Source organism: Notothenia rossii, assembly GCF_949606895.1.
Source record: "Notothenia rossii genome assembly, chromosome: 7".
NCBI lineage: Eukaryota > Metazoa > Chordata > Actinopteri > Perciformes > Nototheniidae > Notothenia > Notothenia rossii.
The window spans coordinates 76,255,937-76,283,550 of NC_136905.1; the positions used below are offsets into that span (position 1 = coordinate 76,255,937).

Here is a 27,614-nt window from a genome sequence, read left to right on the forward strand (position 1 = left end):
GTAAAAAGCACGACCAATCATTTTAGCCACCCCAGCTAAAATAACTGGATGGCCTACCTGCCTGTCAGCCTTCCATCTGTGCACATACTTATCTCGTGCCCTCATTGGTCATGTGCGCGTTCGTGTGTGTTGGAGGAGGGGCTCTGTAAGGAAGTGGCAGATTTCTTCCGGCTGTGTATTTTCAAATTCTAGCGCACTCGAGCTGGTTTCTCCAAAATGACCTACCCCACCTTTAATGTAAACTTGAATAATGTACTTCATTTGAATGTAATAATTATGTTGGTTGTTGTTTGTGGAAGTGCCAGTGAATGAGCCCCATTAACTGAGTTTTAAAGATCACTTTAAATGGAAGATCCCCATAGCCCCCACCCACTCGATCGGATCGGTATCGGCCGATACTGATTCTGGCGATCGGCCCCAAAATTGGCGATCGGAGCACCCCTACTTTAAAAGGGAATAAAGGTTCAAGCTGGAAACAAAAGACTGCAGCAACTTCAGAAGACACAATGCATTAATTAATGAGCAAGGAAAATGTATATCTGTCCTGAGAGTGCATCCTCTCTATGGTGGCCACTGGTGACTGAATAAAACGTTCACAAGTCTGCTCTTTAAGGTTATTGCTACAGTCACATTCGCATGCAAACTTTAAGCATCGATATCAATGTTAATGAAAGGAACATGTTATAGGTTATTGTAAATATTCTTGTTAGTTGGAATGAGCACCAATTCACACCTAAGCCACTGATTTTACTGACCACTTCAAAGACATATCAGTCTTATCTGTAATTTGTCAGACTTGGATCTCAGCACAGCCTCTTTTTTTTTTACCTCAAAGCTAACAATATCATGCTACCATCCAGGTCTCACATGTTTTTTGAGCTGAATGCAAATATTATGTAGCTAATGTTTCATAAGTCACAGGTGTCAAACGTTCTGTCAGTAGAAGTTACCCGGCATAAATGTAAAGTCAAATCTTCACCAGATGTTTATGGAAAGTTAAACAATCACCCAAATGAATCTGACCAAGGGAGAACACTACAGCATCACCACATTGTGCTGTAATGCTAAACAGGGCAGTGTAACACCGGAAGAATCCAGTAGTAAAAGGTCTTAATATGACATTATATGCTCATCATGACTCAGTGCTTAGAGTAACGTGTGGTGTAATGAGTTTTAAAAGGAACACATTATCATAGCACTAATTGTTTATGGGAACACTTAGCGATCAGATAAAGAACAATAACTTAATGTTATCAATTATTTAATATGCTATGTTCACAGTCTACTACTGTAGGCCTGATCACATGCATCAGATAAGAAGATTCATAAAAAGTTGTATATCTTTGTTGTTGAACAAGGAACTTCTTCACAAGCCTCACATGCAGAAAGTCAAACCAAACTTAAAAGAACATAACAACACTTTACTGATCTCCTTGGGGAAATTCTATTGTTACACTCTGTGCTGTTGTATAGACAGAGTGGCCCAAAAAACACGCATGCAGACAAAAGGACAAGCAGTTGAAAAGATGTTAGATTGATCTTAAAAATGAATAACAGTATGAAATAGTACAACTGTGGTTGACTTGCATTACCAAAATGATTCACTTCAGAGTAACACTGAATACAGTGCGGTGCAAAGAAAGGAGAAGGGATTTTCTCTCACGTGTTTATAAAATGGAGTATCATCACTGCAGTGCAGGAGTTAGCGTTCACAATGCCAAACTCTTAAACCGCCTAAACCCTCTTTGGCCCCGACATGCACTCTCTGAGAGGTTTGGTCACAGGATTAGATGCTCACTATCATTTTGGGGTCTCTGTGCAGGAAAACTCCTGCACTGCACTCTCAATTTGTGTAATCCAGGCCTCACCAAGGAACACTTCTGAGGGCCTGTGCATTGTATTGCAGGCTACATATGCGTAGGTGGATGAATGTGCCTGTCTTTGAGTGCATGTACATTGTCTCCCTGCAGTTAGTATGTTTTGTGAGTGTGGCCTGATGCATTTTACAGTACATGTCAGTCTGTATTTTTAGATTAAACTCAGCAAGCATGCAGCGGCACGTAGAGCTCGGTCATCTCAGCGTCTCTGTTCTCTGCACACCCTCCTTGCCCCTTGCTGAATTATTCATCCGTTTTGGTGAAGTAACACACATCTATTATTCATCCTGCCTCCCCGGTGTCAAGCTACCCATGCCACTACGGCGCTGTGAAACCTGAAGGGAGCGCTGCTTTGGGTTCAAGCACGCCGCTTTAGCTGGCTTACAGTACGCAACACTTTGCAACAGTAGCCATTGTGGGGGGATTTGCATATATTCAATGGGAATTTAGCAAGTCAATGCTTCTCCAAAAAAATGATCAGTGTTGAAAGAGAAAATGAGTTTAAATCCAAACTGAGAATTTCACCCATTTTCAAATTATTTTCTGACGCTTGTGCTTGCTGGCAGTGAAGCTCTCTGCTGAGCTCTCATATGTTGGAGGAGGCAGCAGTCTCTCCCCACAGTGACGCCCACGATTGGAAAGTGTTTGCTGGCAGGACCAACTCACTGTTTTATAAAAAACGAAATGCATCGGTTGCCCTTAAAAATATTTGCAGCAATTAGTGCATATTTAAGTTTCAACTTTGGACCAATAAATGTGGTGAAAAGCTGCTAAAAGACACTCAAGTAGATATTTCCCATTGTCAAAATAAATCTATATCCCAATGTATAATTCTGCTTTAAACCAGCAGCTTGTTACAGCAGGTAGAATGTGATTTAGTAATCTTGCAGTGAATGGCTGATTTCAAGGTCAGGAATGAACTTCTTAGCTCAACCTTGATAAAAGTACTGAGGGAGAAGAGGGAGCGTGAGCAGGAGAAGGCAGTTACACTAAAAGGTGCTACATGCACTGGTTTATAATTAATAACATACAAAAATGACAATACCTCTGTGTCTGATCATAAGTCGGAATATGCATGAGCTTTGAGAATTCAATAAGTGATTTGTTCTTTGCAGACTTTTATTTTAGAAGACAACGTTAAACTGTGAGAACAAACTTTTTTTTATTCTGTTTTAGGCAGTGACCCATTTTTACCCACTCAGGGTTTACCCGTTTTTCTAAAGAGTGTAGACATTTAAATCTTAGGTTTATAGATGTTGTTTCGCTGATGGTAGGGCTGTACCTGAATATCCGAATATTCGGTCGTTGGCCTACTATTCAGTTTTCAATTTCGTTATTCGGATATTCGTTTTTTGTTTCTTTCCTAAATGTATGCTATAAATAAAGGCGAATTGCCACATTCTTATACTTTATTTATACTTTTTAATTGCAATGTTAAAATGCGGAAATATATACAATCTCAGCTTGGGCGCTGATATCGCTTTCAATAGCTAGATCTGATCGATATGGACATAAACGCGAGTGAAGTCTAATCTGACAGGAGAGAGAGATCGCAATTCTAATAGAAACTCTGGGCACAACAACTATAAGAAGTCACCTGAATGCTCTAAGTAGTAGCTTAGCTTAGTTGTTGTCCAGTTGCCATGATGAAGCTGCTTTATCCGCAGTTTAAACGGTAACGTTACACATGATAAAAACGTGCACGAATATCTGAATATTCGCTGCTGATTACTACCGAATATCCGGAGCCCGAAAAATGGTTTTCGGGACAGCCCTAGCTGATGGAAGCCTCTTTCTATTTTTCAGACTCTCTTCTACCGTCGTATGTTGCACTAAACAAAAACTAAACATTGTTGTAAACCACATTTTTAAGAAATTGCATTGGACATTACAGAATGGTGGAATCAGATGAAAAGTTTATTCTTACCCTTACCATTTAACTTTAAAATTAATAAAAAAATGTTTTAACTCGTCTTAAACTCAGCTCATCAAATGCTATAACTAACAAATAGAGGCAACAAAAGTTTACGTTGTAACTATTTTGCATGCTGACAATCGTTTCCTGTTAAGAGCAAAGAATGCAAATTGTTATTTACCAGTTTGTCATTGTGAAAATGTATGCAATTAAGGTCATTGTGCCGTTATAAAGTATTCATTAATAAATGTTGGTTGCTACAATTCTCTTGGTCTTTACAGAAAGTCTCTCCTTTGATAAGGGTGTAAAGTAAACGCCTTAAAAACATCAAAAGGTAAATGTTTTTGTTCTGATTGGAACACCGGCGTTGGATCCCAGTAATCACAGGTTGTGTTTGTTCTCCTCGTTCAGCGATGCCTCTCGTCCTAATGAGCGCACTAGACTCCCAGCTGCCTCTGTTTGGGTTCACATTATTTACTGAGCAATTAGTCATGAAGAACAAGCTATGAGTGCAATATGATTGTACAAAGTGATGGAGCAACTCCCTCCTCACTTACAGAACAATCTACATTCAGTCCAACACACACCGATGATCCCTGAAAACTCTTTTACTAAGTTCTTTCTCACTTACTCAATGACAAAGTTACCAGAGTTTACATTTCAGTCACGGACCCACAGCGGCTTACAGGCGACGTGATGAAATACTCTTATTATCCTGTGCAGTCGAATTAGAAAAAGTGAAGGTCAAAGAAAATGGAGGTGAGAAGAGATAAAGGACAATTGCTTAGTTTCATCTTCTTTCTTTCTTTGGAGCTGAACTAAATGAGAAGTGTATTCAATCAATCAATGTTTATTTATATAGCCCAATATCACAAATGTTACATTTGTCTCAGTGGTCTTCACAGTTTGTACAGAATATCAGTATGACACCCTCTATCCTTAGACCCTCACATCGTACAAGGAAACACTACCAGAGAAAACCCACAGTTTAAAGGGGAACATGGGACAAACCTCAGGGAGAGCAACAGAGGAGGGATCCCTCTCCCAGGACGGACAGACGTGCAATAAATGCCGTGTGTAAATCGAATAGATAATACATTTTACAGCATAGGTAGTCCAAAGGTTTGGAAATGCATGTGTCTATAATAAGAAGATGAATCCACGAGGATGTCAACAATCCTGTGGGAGCCATCAGGGAAGTAGTATGATGAGAGTCAGGCAGGACCGCAGAGACTGGTTCAGCCACGACTCGAAGTCCAGGACCCAGATCCAGAACTCAGGATAGAGGATCCAGGACACAGGACCGCAGCAACAGGATCAGCCACGACTTAGGATCCCAGCGTAGACACCAAAAAGATGATACTGATACTATTCAAGATACTTTAAACAAAGCATCATAGCAAAAACAGTTTGGCTGCAAAAGTGGCTTCCTATGATCATATACCTGTTTGACTGAGTTTAATAATCATTTTCTTTATATCATTCTGGGACTTATATTGTTGATTGATATATCCCAAAAATGATACACACCATCACTTCCTCATTTATTGTTTACTTGCACAATATTAATAAATGTCTTTGAATTTGTACGACAATGTACTATGTTGAAATACATCATGATGCTAACATGCTCACAGCTACGATGCTTAGCATGCTATGATTGGCTAATTGCAACCACACACAGACAAGACATACTGAATGCTAAACATACACATATTGCTATTATCAGTGATTATTGATGGTATAGTGTGTCATTAGTCTTGTCTTGCACTGGTTTTGTTTCCCGCTATATTCTCTTGAAAGGCATTATTATGTTTCCAACACAAATCTCTCCAGACTGAAGGTTTTTGGTGATGCAGATAACTGTCTCTGTTTCAACAGGGGAACACAGGTAAATGATCAGGCTGAGGCTCAGCCCCTTGGAGGAGATGAGGCCTGGTTGACATCATTTTGATATCTACCTGGGGAGCTTTGTGATTGGCTGGCGGTCCCGTGGAGAGGCTTCTCATTACAGTTTGTTGTTTTGATATCTCCCTCCTGCAGACCTGCGCTCAGCACTTTCCGCCCGCCTAATTGACAACGACAGCTTGCAGGGAAATGATACTGAGGCCTGCTCAGCCTGTAAACAAATACTCTGCTGCTTACTGTACATTCACAGATTATACTGGAGAAGTGGTACCTCTGCTCAGGCAGTGAATGTAAATAAACTGTCAGTTTGAATTTGTTCAGCATATGAAAACTGGGAATCAATTAGAGCTCTTCATCCAACTTGATGTTTCATCCAATGTACTGCATGGTACTATGAGTGATTGGTGAATCCATAAAAAACACAACAAAAACAATATATATATAACTTCCTATGGTGATGAATAACATCATGTTTTAAGACAAAATCATTTATATTTGCTTTAGAAAAGGGGACCTATCATGCAAAATGCCCTTTTTGATGTATTTTATACATAAATATGTAGAATATATTGTATACATCTGAGACCCATAATATATGCCTAAAAATAGCATAATAGGAGACCTTTAATGGCAGTAAGTGAAGGTGGGACAGAAATGTTCATCATTGGTGGGAGTCAAATTAGTTATTTTAATTCATTTTAAATGTCCAATCCAAGGTATTTATTTTTCTGTTATTATCAAATAACTCTTTGAAAAAAAAATCTGTTCACCACTACAGTTTTGCTAATAGATAAATATTGTTCAATCATTTTTGCAGCAAAACATTAATATTGCTCAAGCCTCTCTGATGTAGGGAGGCGTATTTTCTGTCTGTGAATGTTAATAACATATATTTAGGGTTTTGAGTGTTAATTGGAAAATAATTGCCTTTAAAACATCACCTTTGAGCGCTTGAAAATGACACAATAGTTTCATTATTTTCAGAGTTTTAAAGAAAAAAACAGCAAATGGATAAATCACTAATGGGAGTAATTGTAGATGCAGCCTGAGTTATGTCACAGTAGATGTAGTTCATTCAAATTAACAACAAATCTCCTTTCCATTTAAATATATTTCTAGGAGGCAAGTGAATCAGGAAATGGTTGTGTTGAAAGTAGCAAAAATAAGAGGTTATTCCAACTACCTGGATAGTCTGAGGTCTTCTAAATATTACCGACCATGTGTGTTTATTGAAAGTCAGTAATGGCGTGCCCCTGTCACATGTACGCAGAAATCATGCAGGGGAGTACCATCGCTCTCTTGTCCCAGAAGAAAATAGACAATAACCTTGTTCCTCCATGTTTTGTCTTGTGTTTTTCAACTGATGTTTTCCCTGCAGTCATGAATATTCAGAAAGAAGATATTTATGGCTGCTAATGAATATTCTGCACAAAGTCTTCTTCGCAAATTAGGGGAGCGGAGGGAATTGGATAGCCGCTAGGTGCTTCTCTCAAGGCAACAACAGAGAGGAAAATCAACTTACTCTGCGTTTGAAAGACTCTTATTAGTATAATTTATATGCCTACATTCGCAGATAAATAAAAAGAGCTGAAGAGACAATCTGGTTCATTTAACATAAAAACATTGAGTGGATGCTTCAAAAATGTGTTCAGAATCAATGACTGAGATGTTGCCGAACAGATTTAATGTTGGTGATAAAGCTTCTTAGTGTGGTATCAATCGCGGGGCAAAGAGCGGACACAATAATCTATAAGCAGTTCGATTCACACCGCAAGCGTTTTCATAAACTTGTGGATGTGGACGTTTTCTCAAGGACAGTCTGATCTACACTCAATGCTCTCAGGAGCAAATTAATCCCTCCACGCCAACCAAAAAATTCAAATCTATTTTTAGCGGTTCATTAGAGCCACTTCTATGTTGAACACCGCACCAGATGCAGGATGGAATAATTGGGGAGGTGTGGAGGGGGGGGGGGGGGGGGAGGGGGGGGGTCATGTTTCACTCCCGATTGAATTTGAATGTTTGCGTTTTCGAACATGCAACTCCTGAATAGCTAATGAGGATTTGTGGTGTTAATCAAAGGTGCCGCCAAGGGTGCCAATCAACATGATTACAGAGAGGAACTGATTAGGATCACCGCTGCAAAGGATGCTGGGAGCTGGAGAGAGACAAAGATGGATAAAGTGATAGGGACAGGTGGGCATTAATTAACGATAATAGATTAATGGTTTCAAACCCAGAGAAAGCAACGCCAACTGTTTATTTAATATCTTACGAGATTTTGCAAAGAATATTCCGGTCATTATAAGGTTGTCTGTGACCCGTTGCCATGACAGTTAATTGCATTCAAAGGACTTACCAGAGGCTTCATTTCAGAGATTCAGAAGGATAATGAGAAATACTTTATTTATCCCCAATGGGAGATTGAATTTCAAGCGGTTGCTCAATTTAAAAACAAAATGATAACCTGCGCTCGAGGGCAACCATTTTCAATATTGCTCTAATTTAGTCTGGTAAATTGAAATGTATTTGTCAATTTATAAACACAGTTACTTTCCTAGATTTTGGGAATTGTAATGTGTTGGGCTTTCTTTCTTGTTTTAAAGGCTACAATACAATAAAGTGCATAATTTCCTGAATATATTTAATACTATTCAAGATGCTTATTTCTGTACCCTTACCCACTTAGTCCTTACCTTGACATTGCTGGTGACTGTTCATCACAAGGCATCCATTTGTGAAAGCATCAATGAGAACCCTATAAAATCGTCACTACAATGATATCAAAACTTGCTGGTCAAGAATATCAGGATATTTGATTTCCTTTATACTAATTAGGCATCATTTGCAATCATTTTATTTGAAGCTAATGTAGTATAACCTAGACGTCTAGACATCTTTTGATCTACCGACAACTCAGTGTCTACTGGGAGGCTGGTTTGAATGCAAGGTGGATCTGAATAACGATTATACACAAGAAAAAATACATTTAATTCCCTCAGAAAACTCACATTGATTTAGGCATTCCATCTGCGCACACACAACAAAAGCGTCAAACTATTGTGCCTGTGACACCCAGAAAATCTCCAGAGGCATAAAAACATCTCACTCCAAAAAAAGACAGAGAGGAAATAATATCAAGATGCACAGAAACAGACACAGACACCAAATGAAGTCAGGTTTGGTACTGACTGTGACTGGAAATAAAGTGTGTGTGTGTGTGTGTGTGTGTGTGTGTGTGTGTGTGTGTGTGTGTGTGTGTGTGTGTGTGTGTGTGTGTGTGTGTGTGTGTGTGTGTGTGTGTGTGTATTTTGAAGGGAAAGCTAAAACTCTTCCTCTTTTAAAGCACAGAACTATCTCTCCTCCTCCTGTCGGGCGTGTTTGGGTATCATGGTGATTGGAGGGGAGCTGCGGCTCTGCAGGCATCTGCTCGTTTTGTTAGGAGCTGTGTGCAAGTAAACACTTTTTGCTCGCTACCATCTGTCCAAGCTCAGATCTGCATGAGAGTTGGCAGACTTGGCCGAAAGGAGGGAAATAAGTGAGGAAATGTGCTGAAAGGAAACCAGAGACTCAGAGAAAAGAGGAAGGGAGAACACTGATTTCTGTGCTCATAGAGAATGAAAACACAAAACATTTTGTGATCAAATGGTTGGGTTTTTTCAATTAGATTTATATCTTATGTTCAATCAGGAAAGTCTTGCAACAATCAAACCTCTTAACTAACACTAGTGTCCACCCTGACTTATGGCACAAAACCTCCAAGAACTGAAGACCTGCAGGAGGAAATGTGCAGCGGATAAACAAAACAGGAAAAGGTCTCAATGCCTCGACAAAATATACTTTTATATCTGCACTACAATGATGTGTTAACAACCATTCAAGACATAGAATATAGTCAACTTAAGTCTAAGTTATCTCAGTGGGTCTCAAACGGTTTGGTCACAAATTATGTAAAAAATTATTTCCGAGGCACACCTTCATACGATCATTATAGTCGTAAAGAAAATAAGAGCATAAATGAAAAACAGGTATGAAATACTATATGACAGTAACAAGGAATAAAGTTTAAAAGGGAGTGATTTGTAAAATATCCATAAAAAATAAATAAATCTGTTTACAGTTCTGTTTCATCTGGGTGTTGAGAGATGTATCCATAGATCTCTTCATTTTGCTCTCAAAGTGCACCAGATTGATGCTTTTAACTTCTAAAATCTTCCCGGGGGAGCATGCCCCCGGACCCCTCTAGAGGAAGTGAGGACCCCCCTAGAGAATGTTAGGTTCGCCCACTTTACCTCTGCTTGCACCTATATGCTGTGAGCTGATATCGAGCCTTCATTGTAACAGTCGCGGGTACACTGTGTATGTGCGTGAGGATTGTTGCAGCAGAACATTCCACTGTAGCGCCCGGTACATTAATGGGAAACTCTAAATGTTTGAGCACACTCTATGAAACGTCAAGCTACCCCACAGCACCCCCAAAAGAAATCTCTGGCGCCGCCACTGTGGGCTAAGCCCCGAATGTTTCCAGGTCCAGGAAACGCCCCTGGTGAGCATGAAAAGGTGGGGAAATGCAACATCTTTCTAAATGTTCAGTCATTCCAGATCAACGAAGTTCAAGAGAGAAGAGATAGAAAGTAAAACAAAGTCAAGCGTCCAAAAGGAGAAGGCAATTCTGAATTACTTGAAAGGCAATTTGCCAAATAAAAGCATGAGAGCTGCAGTCTGTGTATTTATGTCTGCCTCCATCTGCTTGTCTTTATAACTGGTGCTATCGGTCTGTCAGTCTGTCTGTTTATCCAGCCCTCAGATACACAGAACAAATGGGAGGAAATAGAAACATGTTGATGGAGAGCACATCTAGAGCCTTCCATCCAAAACTGTGTTTATATATAATCGCTAATTAAATCAAATCTAAACATTGGTCTTTCAGTTTTGTCAGCCTGGCACGATCCAGACATTGTTGACTTTAACAATCAGCTAACTTCACCGTTAACTTTCGGGAAAATAGGAAGAATTCCTCTAAGACATTAGAGCAGGGGTGTCTAAATGCGGCCTGCGAGCCATTTTGAAATCGGCCCTCAGCTAATTCGAAAGGTATAATGAAATATGGCCCACGAATGAAACTTGAGCTCGTCTTGTACTTCTTAAATATAGATGAAAACACATATTGCACAGTAGTATTCATGTGTTACGAAGCCCACTTCAAATACATTCAGTCAGTTAAAGCTGAATACAAATGTTAGTTGATACAAAAAAAGCTCAATAACTTATTTACATAACAAGCTTGAAATAAACTCTTTCTATTTCCTCTCATGATAAGCAATCTGAGGCTTCTGTTTTAAGGAATGAGCTGCTAACACAATAAATGAAACCATCTGGAGAGCTGTGGTGTAGGCTGTTGTTTAAACAAAAAAGCATATTCAAGTATTAAGCATAATTGACCTACATTTGATTGATTTTGCTAACTTAACTTATGAGGCAATATACCTCGTCTCTAGGGAGCGGCCCAGCCCTTTGTATGTTTTTCTGTATGTGGCCCTCCTCGGTGAAAAAAGTTTGGACACATTACTTGTTAGACGCTCTTATCCATAGCGACTAAAATACATTCAGTACTGTGGACAATCCCCACAGGAGCAATGTGGGGTGAAGTGTCTCAGGGACACAACGACATGCTGACTGCAGTGGGACTCGAACTCGCTATCCCCTGATTTGAAGTCCAGCACACTATCCACTGAGCCACAGCCTCCTCGCAATACCAGCTAGTTCCCTGTTCTTTCTACTTATGTGTGGCTGATTTAACAATCAGTAGTTTGCTATGAAAAGGGAATGGCATTGGAAATCACCACTCAAATGTGTTATTGGAAAGATGCTCCTGTTTTTAAATAGAGCTCAACCACAATTATTTGCTTTAGTACTCAAATGAAATGGCTGATAGGAGACTTCTGGAATAAAGGTTGCAATGGAGAGAAGGAAATCCTGTGTTTGATGTGGGAAACACTGACAGCCTCAGGTGATAGAACATATCAAAACGTTTGTTAAGCTCCTCATCAGAATGTAAAAAAAAAAGTTACTTTTCCAGTTCAAATCAACATTTATTTCATCGGATTCAGAAAGTGAGCTATCCGGAGGCCCCTTATATCTGGTGTTTGAGAAACATATCAGAAAAAGCTAAAAGAAACTTGAAATCCAGTGCAGCAAAGAACCCAGAGAAATCCATGGAACAAAGAAATGTCACCCAACCCTGAAAACTTGGGAGTTTTTTTCTATAATCACTGCTAATTGCTGGGAAATGAGGCGTCCAGAATTAACACGATGTTCTTGCTGGTGTTTAGGACCACCCGTGTGCAAATTGTTCCACATTCTTCTAAACCTCACCAGCTACAGTATGCACTTGTTTTTACACCACTTGAAATAAGCACAATAATTATCATTTTTGCATTAGGAGTCTACATGGACGCAGCCTCCCAGTCCCAGGTCTCTGTGTCTGACTTTGACAGATAAACTTGGAGGTTTATTTACACATTATGATCCGGCTGGAGGACGTTCTCTTCCAGCAGGTCATCCTGTCAATTCTTCACCTCAATATACCCGTCCTTTTTCTTTATGTCTTTAAGAAATCACTCCATCAACCTCTCTCTGTGCACCTGTTTGCCTCTTTATCCTGTGAGCTGCTGATGTGATCTGAATGATGCTGGCTCTGTGTGCCCTGACCTTATTCTGTCTCTCCATCCTTCAGTCAGTCCGTCACTTTTTATGTCCGTCTGCCTATCAGAATCACAATCACTTGTTTTCTTCTGTCACTACACACAATGAATACTGAGGAGCTCGAGGCTGGAGCATGTTGACACCTTTACTGGATAACATGCATTCAAAGATAGTAGGGATGCTCCGATCGCCAATTTTGGGGCCGATCGCCGGAATCAGTATCGGCCGATCCGATGGATTGGATGGGGGCTATGGGGATCTTCCATTTAAAGTGATGTTTAAAACTTAGTTAATGGGGCTCATTCACTGGCGCTTCTACAAACAACAACCAACATAATTATTACATTCAAATGAAGTACATTATTCAAGTTTACATTAACTTTGGATAATAACACGGAGAAATTAGCGGAAGCGCTCTCTTTTCCTCTCTCCCTCTCTCTCTCCTTCCCCTGACAGCCTGTCAGTATATCATGCAGCTCACTGATCCAGTAATGACTGACCCGACAGTGAAGAATAAATATATGTATAACTAATTTAGCTAGTTCCAGAGGTAGATACAAGTAGCCCATTTGCCGCAAAACTGTGGCGCGCTTACACTGTAGGTGCGTCGCAGTCTGCGTGATCTGCCTGTAGGGAGGGGCGGGCCGGCCCTGCGAGTAAAGTAACAAAGTAGTGTAATATATTACTTTTTAAAAAAGTAATATGTAATATATTACTTTTTTTTTAATAACCACCCCATCTCTGCTAACAATGCAGATCATTTCGTTCATATATATTACATTAAAAGACTGCAATATGACATTTTCATTTCATTAAAATAAGTTGTGAAACTAGTCTGATTCTAGCCCAGATTCTTTTAATGATTCAAAACTTTTTTCAGGAAATGGAAGGATTTGTATATCAGTCACTGTTTTTTAACATAGGTCAAATTAAGGTCTTGGCAATGCACTCTACAGTAAGTAGGTCACAATACGGGATATGCAGTACCAGTGAAATTCCACATTTTAATCTCAATGTATTTATAACTATTTTTTTAAACAACTGGTACAGTACTGAAACATACACTCCTTTATTCCCATTTGCATAATAACATATATTAATGTAGAAACATCTTCTAACAACTGGATTTATAAATAATTTAAAAAAAATTGTGAACACATCATTATAACATTAGAATGTATTACCATTTTGAATGCAATGTTATCATAAAAGACTGGTATGAGACTGTAAGACGGTAAGGTAATGATATATGTTCATAGTTGCATAGACAACATTTAAAATGGATTATTAAATATGTTGATTTTATATTATGAATATTACGTTAATAATTGAGCTGTGTGGAACCGGCAGCTGTTTGCAGGCAAACATTCAGGTACTGCCTGATTCCCTCCATAATTGGAGCAGAATGGATTCAGCTGCTGAATGTTTCTGTGTGCACAGCTGCTCAGGCTGGACAGGGTGGAGGGAAGGTGGGGTGCCGAGAGACTGAGAGCTCACTTTAGTCTCAAGGGTCTGTATATTTGCTCTCAATAAATAAACAAAAGCATTTGGTACCACAATATAGAGAGATGGCTTCCGCTAACTCGGTTAACAGTATTTCTTACAATCTGCTTTTCAACAGATCTGAAGGCCAAACGAATGAACTAGTGACTAGAGGATGCTGGAGAGTTTGTTCACAACACTTGGAACAAGAGGTTCAAAAAAGTTGAATGGTTGGTTACTGTCAAATGACAGGATGGAGAAACAAAAGAGTGAGCAACAACCAGTCTGAGAGGAACTCAGACGGGAGAAAGTCTAGGAAATAGATATTATTTTCCTATATTGAGTTTGGATATTTCCCTCCGAGCTGCCCACATATTTGATATTTATAGCTTCAGAGAGCCGGTACGAAGGTCTCCTCCTCTTCCTCCTCTTCCTCCTCTTCCTCCTCCCACACCAGGAGCCCTCTGGGGCGCAGCGAGAGGATCAACCTGGATTTTCTGAAGTATCTGTTGTGTTGCCATACATAGAACATGCCAGCGGCTCTGACGGGTAGATAGCTAACTATTTATCTCCCCGCTGACGGGACCCCCAGACTGGTAAACCCAACACCCACATGTCTGTCTGTCCCCCGCTCCCCTCCCACGTTGTCTGTCTGGACGGAGGGGAAGCTTCACTGTTTGTACCCCCGGGCGGTGAAAATACACACTGGCAAGACGTGTAGTAAAATACGAGAATAGCAGAAACATGTCTGCTTTTTCTTTTTAACAAGGGATGAAAATCAGCTCCCAGGCAGGATGTCTGTAAACATCCTCTGTGCCAAGTGTGTGTGTCTTGTGTGTGAAGCAGTAGGTCCAGTACAGCAGAGTTCACTCAGAGGCAGCCATGCCTGGGAGGAGCATCCCACCAACCCCAACAAACATGTTTAGAGAGTGGAAACTTCATGATCAGATAACTCAAGCTCACGTGGTCATATCGTTTTCACACAGTCTACAACAACTCTATTGTTGGTGTATTTCTGCTGAATTGGACAGTTACTGGGGTTCAGAGCACAAAACAAAGAATGTGTTTCATTCACAGCCTTTGGTCTGGTGTGAGTCGACAAAGTCTTCTCTTTTTCACATCTGTAATGAATGTTTTTACAGTATTGAAATACTACATAATGCAAGTGTCCACCGCTTTCAACTCAAAACTGCTTCACCAAATGAAAATCTGCTCAAGGATTACGAAGACCCAATCATGTCCTGAAGAGCCATCAAATTGGAGACACATGGTTACATGATTTAATATGGTTAGACTGAAGCACCAATAAAGCCCGAAACCAAATTTGGAATTTAATGACAGTTCAATTGATCGAAAAGGGTCTCGACTATATTGTCTTCCGGGATTGTATTGTCAGACGTCTGTTCCCTTGTTTCTAGGCGTGTATATTTGGAGGTGCTGTGATGCAGAACACATTCAGATCTGACAATAAAAGTCATTTCGTAACATATGGTGCACGTAGCCCCTCGCACACCACGGTACGTAGATGAATGCTTATATATAACCGATTAACTAATGCTAGACATGACAACATGAGCATTTTGATTTGAAAATGTACATGAAGGTTTGCATGGTTTTCATCTTGTTAAACAAGGAAGGACATTTTCAATGCCCCAAAAACTTTTCAAAGCTGCTCTAGTTGATGTGTTATTGTTTTTCGGTCTGGGCATGTATTACTTCTGACTGTAGAGAAAAGGTCTGATGAAACTCTGACAGATTCAATCATTTTCACCCAGAGAAATCCTGCTGCAAGAGATCTCTCAGATATGTTTTGTGCAGCACAGAAGATTCATCATCTAGTAGACAATGACTAAAAACTAAATAAAAATTCCTCTACAGTAGTACGCTACATTCGGGGCGGAGAGGTCAGATGCATATTAATGTAAACCTTTCAAAACAGCCCGAAATACTTTATGCCGCTTTTGTTTGTATGGTTTTTGTTGTCTCTTCCAGCTTTCTTATCCCTTACGGCCCGTCCACATAGCAGCGTTAAAAAAATCTTGAGAATCTTGGAGGTGGGCGTGTCTGAAAGTTTGGGGATTTTTTGCGAGCAACGCGACCAACAACCAATCACATTAATCTCCCGCCCCGACATACAAAGCAAAAAACCCCGGGGATTTTATACGAGCAATATATATATATATATATAAAATCCCCAAACAGGCGAAAACCTATCAGTTTCACCCACTGTCTCTGCCACCTCCCTCCATGCCTGGTTCCTCCGTTTTGTATCCCGGTAAATAGTTACTGGTCTTAAAGAACCGGGTGATTTGCTACCCTAATTTCTCGTTTGGAATATGAGGAAATGAACTGGCTCTCCCAGCTTGCACGCGGTTTGATTGGTTAGTGATTGTACTGTCAGATTTGCATAAACAGGATTTGATTGGCTGACGGTTCCACCTCAGCTTCAAAAGTTGAACATTGCTCAACTTTTGAATCCTGGAAATCCTGGAAATCTTCGCTTTGCTTCCCCAGAATGCAGTTCGGCGAAAAGCGAGGCAACGTGACGTCACCCCATTCAAAGTGAATGGGCAGAAGCGTTGGAAGATTTTGTAACGCTGCTGTGTAGACGGGCCGTGACTGGTCACTGTTGGACTTTCTTAAAGCCAGTAGGGCGACGGGGATGATGGGTGCATTTTTACTTTCATTTTCACTTCTGCAATTGATGGTTAACAAGGGCTTACATCTTACAATCTTTGCTAACAAGGACAGAGCCATTCCAGGGGTTTTAGGCTTACTTTGGCCTGCAGGTAGAGAAGCGGGCTAATAACAAAACACAAGCGCTCACTATTCCTGCAAACACACCCTCTAGCTTTATTGTTGACCTTTTCTGTTCATTTGCTCAGGCCAAGTAGAAAAGTCTGTAGATAAATCCGTAAATGCTGGTCGTAGATATTCTTTCCCACTCTTGCAGCCTTCTTAGCATATTGAAAGTCTCAGCAGAATATGTTTACATAAGCCTCCAATCGTTTGGATTCTGTTTTCCTGCTTATTTTACATTCTATTTGTGTGCTCCTATTCCAGTTGCTTTTCCCTGTTGAATCCTGTTTTTCTTTTTTTGCTGCTTCTGCAACAACCCTTTTCTCCACATGGATCAGCAAAGTTTAATCTCTAATTTAATAACCGAAAAGCTGCTGCCAGTTTAAGCTGCTGAGTGGAGAGTGCTGGCACTAAATCTGGAGGTACAAGTAAACCTTTAACTGACCCTGACATGGAGTCCTGCTAAAAGCTACTGCAAAGCTTTGCATAGAAGCTTAGGAAGTATGGACTCCTTATAATATGAATATTGTCAAAGCAGCCGGTTTCAGATGCTAATTTGCTTTCTTCAGTGTTTGATCATGTGTTGTTGCTTAGGTTAGATATCATAAGGTTTAATTGTAGGATGATTACATACATGCAGTATATTGGGTTCACAGTGTACGAACCCTAGCCCTGTAGCCCTGAATATAGAGGGCAGAGGCAACAAATAGGGCAATCATTCTAGATATTTACCAAGTGAGGATCTTAACACCCTCAATGTATAGCTGGAAGTCAGCACTTCAGTCATTTTTTCATTCAGATTCCACTTAGCCAAAGCAGAGAGCCAATACAATACATAATACTGCATGTCACTGTCCAAATAGGCTACTTACACACCGCACTGTAATTACTTCTCAACGCTCCGCATGGCAAAAGTGTGATAAGACCTCTCGGGCTTGGAATAAGAAGCAGCACAAATGAGCAGTCAACATGGGATACAGTACAGTAGTGACACCAGTGGGGGCTTTATTCTGTTAAATGACCCCACTTTAGCATAAGCAGACTTATATAACCTCCATTAGGTGTTGAGGCTGTCACATGGTCCAGTTGACGTAAGGGGATTGCCTTCAGTATCACAGAAGGAAGTATATTTCCCCAAACATTCGGGTTTCCCAGGAAATAGTTTAGCCAAGGTGGTAAGCTTCCCGGGCCTTGATGATACACTGTTTATTATTTCAACAGGCAAATCTTTTCAAATCTATCAAACGTTTTAATAAAACCTTAACTGGCCCAAAGAAAGGTGTGAAGTCATTCAACTGAACAGCAGTTCTGTAAACCAAGGGCCAAGAAATCCTCATGATATAACTAAAAGATGAATATTAGATAATGCTAAGTATTTACATTTAATCACTGTTCTGTCCTTAGAAAATGAGCAGTGGCAGCAAAACATCGATTCTAATATTTATAATAAACAAATCAGTGTTAAACTAAATGTTATGTTTTCTTGATAATTCATTTTCCACACAGTGCACATTGATAAATACTTCATTTCCCATTTCAATGCAATAGTGCCAGTTTGCTAATAAGAAAGAATAGAAGCAGAAAAAAATAGCATCAAAACTATCGGAATACAGATCTCTGCAAAAGACAGCAAGCTCCCCAAGATAGAGAGACTTCACCTTAGTTTTAACTGTAATCACTTGGCAAGAGAAATAATTAGACACATCAATTCAGAGAGAGAAATGCATAATGAAGATGAATTCTCATGAACGGTTTTACAAACTCCGTTATATGTAGCTGTTGTCGGGGAACATAGTCCATCATTAGCAGCCGTGCGGGACTTGGCCAGAGTCCAGTGTTTGCCATCAGGATAATATCTGCCTGATATATTAGCAAACTGATATTATGCTCGGCCCCTATTTGTCATTGTTCCCTATTAGACAAATGAAGTTGGTGGAGTGTGAAAAGTCATTAAATCCTGAGCTAAAGTTGCCAAGTTGACAGCAGTTAAAGAAGAGGTGATGTTAATGAAAAGACATATTTCCTCCTGATTTGTGTAAGCGGTGAAATTATCTTTTTATAATTTCAATAAAGAGGAAACTGTGCAAAGACTTCAACAGAAGCTCAACCGTTTGTTTAGCGTTCGATCTGCCAGTGGCGGCGAGGACAGAAGGATGAGAAAAAGGAGGGAAGGAGGAAGGGAGGGAGGGAGGGGGGGGAAGAGGCCTCAGGAGGGTGAGCCGATCAGACCGGCTTCCCACAGTTCTGCAGGATCGTGAGAAAGGCGGCGAGGATTGAGCCCATCCGTCCAGAGTGTGGGCTAATTGATTTAAGCCGTTTCTACGGGGGGATTTACCTTGCCGGTAATTAGGGGAGATTTTTGACAGCGTGGCGGCTCAACGGGCTGAGAGCCCCTGCAGACAGATTTAACCCGCAGGATCAAATCCACAAATCACACTTTTAAAACCATGGGGTCAAATTGTGTACATCATGTGACGAGGAGTTGTTGACTCTACAAAGAAGACGATAAAACCCCCAAAATCTAAAGCTTTCAATATTTGCTTTAATTTGATTTGAAACCAATGTAACAACATATCGTGCACGGTGTACAAATGAGGTAATAATAGATTGGTAAAAACAAATTCTTTACACTTAACTATAGGGATGTCCCGATCACCTTTTTTTGCTCCCGATCCGATTCCGATCATTTGATTTTGACAATTTGCCGATACCGATTTTTCCCGATCCGATCTTTATGCAATGCATTAAGTGAAAAAAAAGAAAAAAAGCATTCAAGTTGTCCCTTAAGGTTATTTTTTAAATTAAATTGAATATTCTATCCAACATGGATATAGCTTCTTTCTTTCACAGCAGCATTGCAAAAATAAAGCTTATCAGCTTACTGCTACAATTAGACACTGCGCCCTGCCCACTCTGTTGCCAGATTTGAGAGAAATAAGCAATCAGGTCTATGAAAACAAGCCCCAAAGAAGCAACACATACATGATGTTGTGTAATTTTAAACCAAAACTAAGGCCTCAGGATGACTTTAAGACTTGAACATGGTCATTTTTGTTTTGTAACATTGAATACAAAATGTAAAAAAATTATTTAAAAGAAATTTAAAAAATCCTGATTCCCGATTTTTTTCTCCAGATTCCGATCTTTTGAAAATCACGTGATCGACTCCGATCCCCGATCACGTGATCAGATCGGGACATCTCTACTTAACTATATTTACTTGCAAAATAAGTTCAGGTTCATGGTATGTACTTGTCTGTATACCAAAACAAGCTTTAAGAATTAATACAAATAATCAGAAGAGTTTTCTAGAATAAGTCGTGCTGCTCCAACGACCTGATAAAGTTTGCGGTTACCTTATCAGGCAGCAACCACTAAAGTCTAATTGTATCCCTGTACTTGTAAAATATGCCGGCTAAATTTGAAAACCCACATGGAGTCGGATTTTCTATTTATTTGGACAACATTTCAAAGATCCAAACTGTGTCACGGATGCAGTAAAAAAAGGCAGACTTGAGCCGGCGGTGTAAATTCAGCGTTTGGAAACAGCGCCTGGCTCCCAAAGCGTCACGGTGCCAAGTTTAACTTTGCTCTATTTTAAGCCGCTCCAATGAGATAACCTCCTGGGTGAGAGAGAAGTGAGGAAACCTGCTTCACTGCTACAGAGTTTCCCCAGAAAATGTGTTTCTCTAGTTAGAGAGGTTTGAATCATGTATCATGAAAAAATAACTGTGGCCCTCAAATCCTTAGCAGAATAAAACAGCAATTTAAAAGCAAGACTTTCAGCTCGCAAAAACGCCAGAGGGATTTCACATAAGTCAGGAAATGTAAAGAGAATTACATTATATAGCAAAAGGAATGACTACCTAACAATAGGGACGATCAAATATAACACCCTTATGTAATCCTTCCATAACCATGAGTATAAATCTGCAGTTATAGCAGCCTCTACTCAGTCCTTCCAACAGAAGGAAAGACCAAGCTATAAAAAATGAATGAATATGCAATTTCAATTCAGAATAGACCAAAATTGGTTTCATCCTTAATCATGACCTTTACCATAAAGATATCACTTTATCAAAGAGAAATCAGAAATAAAAGCCACACACTAAAGTGTACATAAGTATAAAGGCAGGATTCTTCACATACATAATGTCGCTTATACATTTCTTACGCCTGAAAAGCTCAAAAAGAATGAAAAGGCTGAACCTGAAGTTAAGTTAATGACCTTGGAAAAACAGTTTCACCAAAATCTCTTGGCAAAACGCAGACTAATGGACATGTTCCAGAGCTTTCATTCACACCTCCTGGCCTTCATCAGCACATGGAATTTGTTTAGTTAAGTGGGGCTAATAAAACCGTGGCTCCCAACCTTCGTGGCCTGTGATCACTTTAAATCACACAGTGAGGCCCTTATCTAAATTACAGCCTTAGTGTGGACATAAATTATGAGTAGGTCAACCAAAAAGTACATTTTCCAAAACCAATTGTGTAATTTCAAGGATTTTAGGAAGCCTTGGGAGTATCCGGTAATCCGTTCCATTAATACTTAAGAAAAAAGGACAAACTTTGTTTTACTTTGCATAAATATTCTTGCAACATGTCTTTCACTTGAATTCAGAAACTCACAGGAAGCAAGCCAAGCGAGATGACAGTTAAGGTGAATATTTCCCATAGTAAAAGATGATTGCCCAGATGGCGGCTCAGAGGATTAAGCGATGCTTGGAAGCCAAATGACTGGTTACAATGCTCTGTAAATAAAACATCGCTCGGTGCCAATCGAGCGCTCCGGCCTGTGTGGACGTGTGGGTGACTAATGGCGGAGAGTTAGCTGTAGCATGCGGGCCGTCTGTCAGTGCGATCGGCTGGTAAATGGCACTTTGGGACATCTGGGTCAAGCCTGCCTCCTCTGCACACAACCACCAGCCTGGGCATTATGGGTACTAGTTTCCTTACAGTTGATCATTTTGCTGGGAAATGTCTCTTCCAGAACGAGTGAGGAATAAAAAAGTGCGAGACTCAATAGTCTGGTAAAAATGGAAATGAGACATCCTTTGTCCTTAGGTAAAAAAGAAATATGTCTCATATTCGGACTGTATGTAAATCTTTTATACCCGGGAATATATATTCAGGTGATTCAGTCCCTAACCTCACCATGAAGAATTTGATGTATGTAGATAAAGGTCTGCACCAGTATCAAGAGAATTAGGAATGTTTCGATCTACTTGAAGTCACTCGGAACATTGATGTTGGACACAGAAGCATTTACTTATTGGACACAACTTCATATGATATCATAAACACAGTCCACTCCGGGTCTGCTGCTACATCTCTCTCAGCCAGTCTTTCACACTTCCACAACAAAATACATTTTCTTCAAACGGTCACCTTTTGTTCCTTTACAGAAAACAACCTTTGGTTCAGTCCAGTGAAACGCCTCGTCGTTCCCTGAGCTTTCACAGATGTCTCTGTCCTCGCTGGAGATAAAACAAAAATACTGCACTGCTCACATCCAAATGACCTTCGACCTCATCTTGCAACTTCAAATGATGTTAACAACTGTCAGCAACACTAAAATGTCTCTTTTTCTCCTTCTATATCTGCAAAAAAAAGCTGACAGTACAACCTATTCTTCTTCAAATGAAACGCCTGATGACCTTAGACTTTTGCCCAGAACATTTCAGCTTACTGTGACACTTATTCCATTTGTGTTCTCCCTCCTGTTTCATGTCTCCTTTCGATGAATGTAGGACAGAAATGACTGCGATGGCCTTTGACTTCCCCCTCCCTCTTTCCAGCTGACTGTGACACTAAGTACAGGATGACAGGCTGATTTGACAGGAGGTGTTGGTGAAGTGACAGCTCCTATCTACTCAGACAACTTGTGTCCCGCAGCAGGAGTGTGGATGTGTTCAAGATGATCGCACAGGAAGAAGAAGAAGAAAAAAGCTCATTAGGCCATTTGCAGCTACATAAAGCCTGCCGTCTCCCTCGCCTGCCCCCCTGGTGAAACATGAAATATTCATCTCATGCATATTTTGGAAGGAAAGCTTTGAAAGGCTCTCAGAAAAAACAAAGCTCATCGGACCCCCTCTGGTCACAGATAAACCCCACACTTTATTCAGCGTTTGTCTCCTGCTGATTTTTTGTCAAACACGACATTAAGGGTTCACGTTGTATCTCCTTAAACCCTGACTCTCTCCCTCGTGTGTTGCCTCCATGAATACCGCGATGGAGTTGGACTCTAGTGGCAGAAAAACAATCTTTAGGGATTTTCTTTCTCCACACCTCAACATTGCTAGAGATGACAGATTCATTTGTCACTAACCCTGCCGGCTCACACCCCTCACAGGAAGATTTCTCACTCGTCAGTCTGTCCTGTTGAATTAGTGTGTGTGTGTGTGTGTGTGTGTGTGTGTGTGTGTGTGTGTGTGTGTGTGTGTGTGTGTGTGTGTGTGTGTGTGTGTGTGTGTGTGTGTGTGTGTGTGTGTGTGTGTGTGTGTGTGTGTGGGGCAAGCTTAAACACCACATTTGATTTCCTGTCCAAATTCATCAAGCTCATTTCACTGTATTTGAGTTTCAGGTTATACTCGGAGAAATATTTATATATTTAGTTCTTGTACTATGATATATTTCTTCCATTTCACGGATCGGTGGACATTGGAGGTTACATTGCTTTTTTACCTGCTGTTAACAAGCACAACTATTATATTTGAAACCTTTTCAAAGCAATAAAGTATAATGAATATGTTTTTGTATTATTAAATTGCTCTTTTCAATATATTCATAAGATATTTTAACCAAAGCTTATACATTACATTTTTGTAAACAGCATTTCCTACTTTAGCTTTACTCTTGAACTTTGTATTGACTGTTTCTTTGGTGATAATGAATAAATCTAGTCTAATTTAATTTTTAGAAAATGAAGAAATAAATCTCAAGAGGCATCAGATTTTGCAAAACAGTGTACATACATTTATGACAGCTGTCCCTTTATAATCTTTTTAGCCTGAGATCTTTATTGGATTATAATTTGTATTTACAAATTTGATCAAGCCTTGAGGTGTCAAGCATTTAATTGATTGGATTACACTTCCATTAGTTTATAAATCTCTCTCTTTTTTATATTTCAATCACCTTAAGTATGTTTCTTTTGCTGCTCTAACACTTAATGTCTCCCCTAAAATCAATTAGGCAGTTTAATAAATGAAGTCTGCTCCCATATCTTGTTTTCTTGTTACACGAGAATTTATGGAGATTCTATCTGAAATCTCCATGATAATTGTATTTGTTGTGTTTGCACATCTGATTGGTTCCTGTGTGGAGATCCCCAGAGGGTTGGAAACGACACCAGTGAACGATTTCTCTGCTGCCTGATCAACAACCGTGAAGTTCACACCAGAACATCTGAGGAATAAAGAAGAGGTGAAACGTTCACTTCCTTTCAGTTTTTTTTATTTGTATCATCCCCTCATTAATTGCTCCCCTCTCTCCTATACAGTGTTGATGACGGGAAGCCGAGGACTGAGTGTTTCTCAAGACTTTTCCTGAGGATGTCACAATTCCTGCAAACATCAGCAGTTTAAAACGGCCTAAAAAAAGACAATCTAATGCGGGAACTTCCTAAGGATGGGAATGACTTCCTGTCAGCAGGGGAAGTGATGATTATCTGCACCCTGTCAGGCTCTCCGTATATCACAGCAGGTAAAGCTACTTCCCAAAGCCCTGACATTGTGGGGAAGATGGGGATTAAGAGATGAAGCCCTGTCTGAGTCTGTGCTAATCTCTGGATGTTTTAACACCTTTTCTCTTCCGACGTCCTCATCCAGCTTCCTTTACTCCTGCAGCAATAGAACTGGTATTTTAACTGACGATGGCATGATGGGGAAAATCCAATCCCTGCAGGTTTCCTTTCATAGTTTAGAGTCTAGACAATAACAACAAGATAAGATCCTTGTGAAGACGGCATTACAGTCCCATATGATGCACATTTTTTTGCAATTCTCAACTGAGAGAAGAACTAAAAATCTATATTGACCTTTTTGTACTCCTCTATTATCTTAAAGGTATTAGATTCTTTCCTAGCTGCTGCAGATTTACACCTGATCGTAGTTGACGTTCTGTTTCCTACTTCTTAAGACTTTTCATGACTGTAACACAGGATGTTGGAGGAATAGACAGCCATTAAGAGCGAAGACACGTTAACAGCGCTGACTGGGCAAACCTTCTAGATTGTTCTGGCCAACTGTGATGCAAAGTCAATGGTGATCAAATGCTTTGACAGCAGATGCTCACAAACTGACAAGTGAAATGACAAAGCTACAAACTCACAGATTTACACCCGAGCATGACTGTGTCCTGCAGGGTGTAAACATGTGACCAGTGAAATCGTATTTAGCGAAACAAATTGCACTTTCTTTTTAAAAAGATGACACTTTTGAGACTTGACAAGTAACAAAAGGTCTTTTACAGCCTTTTCAGTATTATATCGTATAATATATTATATTTTTGGACTGTTTTTATTATTATTCTCACATAAACTAATACATTCATTGGTCTGCAAGAAAGAGGTAGTGGAAAAAGCACTCAGATGTTACCCGTGTTATCTGAAAGTAACTTTGGCTTTCATGAACCCATGTCTGGACTAAAACCTGAACACTGATTAGGGGCACAATGACCCCCACCGCCCACCTATATTATCCTACATCACACCACAAACTAGAGAAAACACACATGATGTCAACAACACCACCACACGCACACACACACACACACCTGACCAGACATGTAATAGTTGCCCAGTTAACACACTGTTGAGAGAAAAACTGAAAGAGAAAAGAGAAGTAAATAAAGCTATTTGAATTTGAAGTAAACTGCAGCTTTGCCGTGTGGTGACCAACACAGCTGCACAGCTCAAACTCAGGTGAAGAAAAAAACCCACAAACACCATCAACACCACTGCAGCAAATTATTACAAAACCAAAGAAATTGCATTACAATAATATTACAATCCAACAGACTGTATGAATCTGCTTAGGGGACATCCAAGAAATAGATCTTTACATCTTAACAGTGGAGAAGGAACTTCAACAACTGTTGATGTTAAAAACAAATAGTCCTACCTTTGAATTGTACTAGTATTGAGTGAATGTTGGTTTCTCAATTGCACCTGTATCCAAACACCTGGTATTAATTAGCTCGCCTTTATATCTTAAAATCCATAAAACACCATCAGCTGCACCAGATAAATGATGACTCTTACCTTTAGAAGCCCTGTCTTCCTGCTTTATGGCAAACGTGGTCATCAACTCCTCAAAATCCAGCTCTATAATCGTTTTATTGTTGTTTAACTTTGATAGCATTAGCTACATTAACGTTAGGATAACGTTACCTATGTAAACGTTAAATTAACTTTGGGCTAACATTAGCTGTAGCTTGCTAGCTCGCTGTTTTCACTTTTTCAACTGCAGTTACTTAAATGTACACAATATACTTCTTCAGCCCACTTATAAACATATTCTCCTGTTATTTTTTCTCAAGGTTTTTCTTCTGTTATGGTTCGCCTCTGGAGCAAAGTATCACCTTGTTGGTAGCTTTCTAAATCAAATTAGCCTATTGTTTCAGATCTGTCAGAAAAAAGAGGCACACCTGTTGGTGGTTTTAGCCGACGCCCCATACTGATTATAAACCAATCATAGCTCATACATATAAACGTTAAATACTAATCCTAAGTGATGAAATGTGATTATTTAGGTTTATTTTTAGTCAAGTAGCCTACTAAACATTTGCTGCATATTTTTAGGTACTTTACACCTCTCCATTTGTTTGATATTTCAAGTTACTTTGAATGATGGATCTTACCTTCACTGTAATGGAATGTTTTTATGCATCTGGATACGCCAACTTCTTCCACAACACAAGCTGTCGGTTTTAAATTGCTTTTTTCACCAACTAATACCAATAATACCAATGAATTTTAAGAGTATGCATGAAGCCTCCCTTTAAACACCCACATCTTCCACTTGAATACCTCACTGTTGTTTGAATTGCTGTATTTTTGCACCTTAGTTTATGGGACCTGTGTTTACAGGGAAGTCATAAGCAGAGCAAATACTTCATTGTCCCCCTGAAAAGTTCCTGTAGTAGCTATAAGGCGAAATATAAGCCCCTCAGTTAGAGTTTACTGTCTTTTATTGTTTATGCTTCTAACATTAACTGCTTTACCTCAAATTACCTTCTTTACCGAGCCTCAGAGTGTCTACAGTTAGAAAATAACTTTTATTTTCACAGATGCTCTTGCTGCAATTTGGGGCCATCAACAAGCATGGCTCCATAATAAAAAGCTTCAACAAATAAAATAGAGAGTACTTGATTACCTGCCAAAGTCGCTGAGAGGATTTAACAGCGTTTGGCTTGTGGCTGGAAGTCATTTTCTGCTCTTGGATTTCTATCTAGACGTATGTTTCGTTAGTGTCTGTATTTTAATGCCAGGAGTAAATCTGGCCATGCAGATAAAAACTATAAAAACAAACAGGACCTGAGCGTGTCTGAGAGCAGGCTTATGCATTTCGCTGTAAATACTGCATGTAAAAACTCACACACAGGAAGTATCCAGCAGGAAGTGTGAAAGAGCTGAGAGGTCACCAGAGGTCACCAGAGGTCACTGCCACCTGGGAGGCCGGTATTGTGTGTGATTGATGTTTCCCTGCAAACAGGAGCCGTTTACGTGCCCACGGCTGTCATCTCAACTCTTATCATGGAAATGTGCACTGAACCTACTGGATCCCCCCCAGGGAAGCTGTGTGTGTGTGTGTGTGTGTGTGTGTGTGTGTGTGTGTGTGTGTGTGTGTGTGTGTGTGTGTGTGTGTGTGTGTGTGTGTGTGTGTGTGTGTGTGTGTGTGTGTGTGTGTGTGTGTGTGTGTGTGTGT

The 27,614-nt window shown here is 39.9% G+C and overlaps 1 long non-coding RNA gene across 1 annotated transcript in view; it reads right to left on the bottom strand.

Annotated features, from left to right (window-relative positions):
* The window catches only part of LOC307046301, a 78,617-nt gene extending 52,390 nt beyond the window's left edge, over positions 1-26,227 (bottom strand). Inside the window, exon 1 of the long non-coding RNA XR_013810130.1 lies at positions 25,949-26,227. This is a non-coding gene — a long non-coding RNA (uncharacterized lncRNA). The remainder of the gene's footprint in view (positions 1-25,948) is intronic.
* Positions 26,228-27,614: the final 1,387 nt, after the last annotated feature.